This window comes from Oryzias melastigma, linkage group LG15 (genome assembly GCF_002922805.2).
Source record: "Oryzias melastigma strain HK-1 linkage group LG15, ASM292280v2, whole genome shotgun sequence".
NCBI classification, from domain to species: Eukaryota; Metazoa; Chordata; class Actinopteri; order Beloniformes; family Adrianichthyidae; genus Oryzias; species Oryzias melastigma.
The window spans coordinates 5765475-5770123 of record NC_050526.1 but is presented as its reverse complement, the minus strand read 5'-3'; the positions used below and the strand labels follow the sequence as shown (position 1 = coordinate 5770123).

Genomic DNA, 4649 nt, shown 5'->3' with positions numbered 1-4649 from the left:
GCCTGTTTTTATTCATTGTACTGTTAAAAAGTTACAGGTTTAAAGTTTTAAAAAATTACCACTCTGCTAGCTTCTTGGAATATTTTGGCTTTTACTGAATTTTTTAAGGCTGTTTTGGAGTTCAGCTAATCTTTCAGCTACATGCTAGCTGTTTTGGCTAATTTCGGCACTTCTTTTTTATTTTTTTGGGTTCTTCTAGAGTTTAGCTAATATTTCAGCTACATGCTAGCTGTTTTGGCTAATTTCGGCGTTTCTTTTTTTATTCTTTTAGGTTGTTCTAGAGTTTAGCTAATATTTCAGCTACATGCTAGCTGTTTTGGCTAATTTCGGCGTTTCTTTTTTATTTTTTTGGGGTTCTTCTGTAGTTTAGCTAATATTTCAGCTACATGCTAGCTGTTTTGGCTAATTTCGGCGTTTCTTTTTTATTTTTTTGGGTTCTTCTAGAGTTTAGCTAATATTTCAGCTACATGCTAGCTTTTTTGGCTAATTTCGGCGCTTCTTTTTTATTTTTTTGGGTTCTTCTGGAGTTTAGCTAATATTTCAGCTACATGCTAGCTGTCTTGGCTAATTTCGGCGTTTCTTTTTTTATTTTTTTAGGTTGTTCTGGAGTTTAGCTATAATTTCAGCTACATGCTAGCTGTCTTGGCTAATTTCGGCGTTTCTTTTTTATTTTTTTGGGTTCTTCTAGAGTTTAGCTAATATTTCAGCTACATGCTAGCTGTTTTGGCTAATTTCGGCGCTTCTTTTTTATTTTTTTAGGTTCTTCTGGAGTTTAGCTAATATTTCAGCTACATGGTAGCTGTTTTGGCTAATTTAGGCCTTTTTTCTTTTTTTTTTTTCTTTTTTTTTTTCGTTTTTTAAGGTGGTTTTGAAGTTACAAAATTACATTATCAGAGTTTTAAAAATCTAGTTTTAGTGTGTTAAATGTTTTTCTTGTTCGGCCCGCGACCTAAGGTGTGTTTTGGATTTTGGCCCCTTGTGTGATTGACTTTGACACTTCTACCATATATGATTCTTCTTTTGTTTGTGCTTCGAAATTAAAAGTAAACAATTTTTTTCCCCAGTGCTGATTGTCTTGCCAATTCTGTTAATCCTGCTTTGCAAATATCAGACCCCATGTGATGCCTGGTTGTTTGATCATCTTTCATAATCGCTCAAGATGTCACATACAACGTTCTTCATTCTCATCTTTGAGCGCTCTTAGCTTTTATTGACTGAGTTTAAGGTGACAGTGGGTGTGCCTTTTGACTTCGTGTGCTGTTAGTTTAGTAAAAACGCCTTTATTGTCTGTTTGCACAAGCACAGGCAGTGCTGGTCCGCCATCAGTGCTAGGATGATTATGAAGCTCCTGCTCGTGAGCTTAATCTCTGCAGATCTCAAGATGACAGGATGGGACTCAGATTTATCCGGCCTGAGCTGTTTACCATATTTATATGAATGTGTGCACCCGCACCGAGCTTAAGTGCACGAAGAGCTCTTAACGCTAGACGAGTTTCTCTGCGCTCTGGACTCGTCTCTGGACTCTTATCAGCTCCCATGCCTGGCTGTCTCAGTTTTTCATTTTTACCCCGCTTCTCTTTGCTGACGCAGACACTCTCAGGATGTGACAGCTCCACTCTTTTGAAGAGGGTGGATGATGTTGGTAAATCAGCCCCCGTCAGAAGTCTTCAAGTCAGCGTCTTATGACCTGTCATGGGTGTGAGATGGTTTGCTGAAGCAGGTGCAGAGCACAGGAGACCTGCTGGGAGTTTGGCTGGTTTCTGAATGAGCTTTTAGACAAGGTCGGTCTTGAAGGTGATGGTTTTCCCTGAAAGAGGAGGCAGGAAGTGGGGGATCTGGATGATAAAACACACGTATTAATCTTTTATTATATAAACACTTCATCTGAATTTTCAAAGGATTAAAAAAAATATTCCTGGTTATCTGATCAGGTCTGCTGGATTACTGCTTTTCACCATATGCTGCATTTTGTGTCTTCATTTAGCTTAGCATAATTTTTTTACAGAAATTAATTAATTAATAGATCAATACATGTACTATCTTACATAAAAATATATTTTTTTGTTTTATAATATGCAGTCATTTATTTATGTATGATCCAAATAATTTCAAGCCATTTGCTGAAATATTCTTATGTAACCAATGCAATCCCCTAAGACATTATTTATGATTTGTCCCACATTCTGTTTATAGTTACAGATTGGTACCAGAAATGTTTATCCCGGAAAACTGCCTCTCAAAAAAACTTAAATAAATAAAAAAATATCCCTTGTATTACCTTTAAAACGGAAGCTTCCTGTCTGGTGTGTGTTTTTACTGCAGAAACCCTTTAATCCCTGGTTACGAAAGATATACAGGCCAGCTGTTTGTCCAGGAGGAGCGGATATGCAATACTTGTCTGGCTTTTGCAGCATGTTGCACTGAATGAAATGAATATGTTTGAGCTTGTGAATGTTTGGTTCACTCTAGCAGCACAGGGTCAAATTGCAAACAGAGAGAATGAAAACGTTGCTTTCTTCTGTTCACTTATAAAGAAACTGAGCTGCTCAATTGAGCTTGAAATATCCAAATTACCTCGCAGGGATCCGACAGGCTCCAGGAAAACCTCTAATTTGCCAAAGTCAACACAAGCCAGGCATTGTGTTGAGTATCTAGTGCATGACTGCAATACTCTCGAAATGTTCATAAAATACTATCACATTGGAGGTAAATATGCTATTTGTCTCCACCTCATGTTGTGGTGGGCGGATACTTTGTTTTCACTGAGGTGGAGGAGGTTGATTTCTCATTGTAGCACACAATAGTGTGTAAGCCAATAATATTATCCGCTTATATGTGATACTGTAATGATACAAATGTGTTGTTTTGGTATTTCTACGAGATCAACGTCACAATCTTTGTGGCTTGGTCTAAGGCAGGGGTCTAAAGATCCATTCTAGTCCGTTTCTCACCGACTATAATCCAGTAGGAGCCTTAAAGTCTTAAATCACGCTTTAGAAAATAAGACACATATGTGCACTAATATTTAATTGTTGCTTTTATGGTAACTATGAATGAAATATTGATTTTTGTTTTAAATAAAACATAAAGACATAATAGCCTTTTATTTTACAAAATATGAAACTGTTTTGACAGACGTTCACATAAAGTCCTTTCAAAATAAAAGACATCAAACAAATTTAGTAATGGGTAATGTGATGTCAGCAGTGATTTAAAGAAAAATAAAAGTAAATATAAAAGTTTATTTTACCTTTTGTGTTGCATCTTGGCCTGAAATTTGTAAATCAAATTAACTCAGAGCTGGTTAACTTACCCTTTCTGTGTTTTACAATATGGTGCTCTCAAAATCCTTGAATTTGTTCAAAAATATTCATTCTGGTTGTGCTTACTGATCTATCTGTTTCTGCGCTGGAAGATCTAATGCGTCTTTTCAACGTTCATCAAATTAGCGTCTTTTTCCTCTTTTGATGCATCAAATTTGAAACTTAATGCTTGTCCAAAGTATGTTTACACACTAGAAGCTCCCGTCGAGTGTGGGAGGAGCTACCATCAAGTTTTTAGCCTCATTGCTACATGGAATCATTCCCTGTAGATCTCATTTACAATATATGAAAGACACGGAGAGAACATGTTTATTTATTTCGAAGAATTTTACAAAATTATTGGTCTCCACGATCAGGGTATTTTTTTTTTGTTTATTTTTATGGAGATTATTACCTTCAACTGCCGGAGCTTCATCTGATTGACGGCGCTATCAGTGGCACTTTTGTGTCTCTGTAACACAGTTTGATGACTTGCTGACTCGCATTAGCCTGAGGAATGAAAAAAATAGAATTATAATGTCTCGATGCAAATAAGACAAATATCATAAGGTCAGGAGAATGATAAAGTTCTTCTCTATGTTTGCGTTGGGCGGCACACTAAATGATAAACATATGAACCTATCTATGTGAAAATATCAGTCAAAAGTCGTGTCTGAGTATAAGTTGCACTCCTGGCTAAACTATACATAAAACTGCTCTGAAAAATACAGTAATCACAAGTGGAGATAGTTCCTGGAGGCTCCTTCATTACAAAGTACCACCTCTGACAGGAAGTTCCGCAGCCACAAAAACATCTTTTTTTACGATGTACCTTTAACAACGAATTCCAGACAGAATACTGACTCCCTTCTCGATCAATGTCCCACTCAGCAGAAAATGCAGGATACTTCGGATTGTTTTGAAGGAGTTGTGGTTATGACTGTGGGAGTTTGAGGTTAAAGAGATAAAAGAACAAAAAGACACAATCCTTCTCTTCTTAGTCTAGAGCCGGGTGTTAAACTCAATCGCACAAGAGGCCAAAACACAGCTTAGGTCGCAGGCCGAGCTAGATAAATATTTATTGAACACTCTAAAACTAAATTTTTAAAACTTTAAAACAGTAACTTTTAAGCATAATTATGAACTAAATATATAGCATTGCCTGCGATAATGCTACTGTGAAAGCTGTAAGCTGAATTTGGTCGCTGAAGATGCTAGTGCTAATAGCTGAAGATGCTGAAATTGATAGCTAAAAACGCTGAAGCTGATAGCTGAAAATCTTGAAGCTGATAGCTGAAATCATTGAATCTGATAGTCAGCTAAAATATTAGCTAAATGCCAAATTAG

At 36.6% G+C, this 4649-nt stretch overlaps 1 protein-coding gene and 1 long non-coding RNA gene across 6 annotated transcripts in view; one reads left to right on the top strand and one right to left on the bottom strand.

The window, feature by feature from the left end:
• The window catches only part of pgbd5 (piggyBac transposable element derived 5), a 31516-nt gene that overhangs the window by 6519 nt on the left and 20348 nt on the right, over positions 1–4649 (top strand). The gene's annotated exons all lie outside the window — the stretch shown is intronic.
• Positions 844–4649, bottom strand: part of LOC112161733 — a 25530-nt gene continuing 21724 nt past the window's right edge. For both annotated transcript variants that reach the window (XR_002921943.2, XR_002921944.2), the window contains 2 exons: positions 3718–3812; positions 844–1835 (listed from right to left, as the gene is read on the bottom strand). This is a non-coding gene — a long non-coding RNA (uncharacterized LOC112161733). The remainder of the gene's footprint in view (positions 1836–3717; positions 3813–4649) is intronic.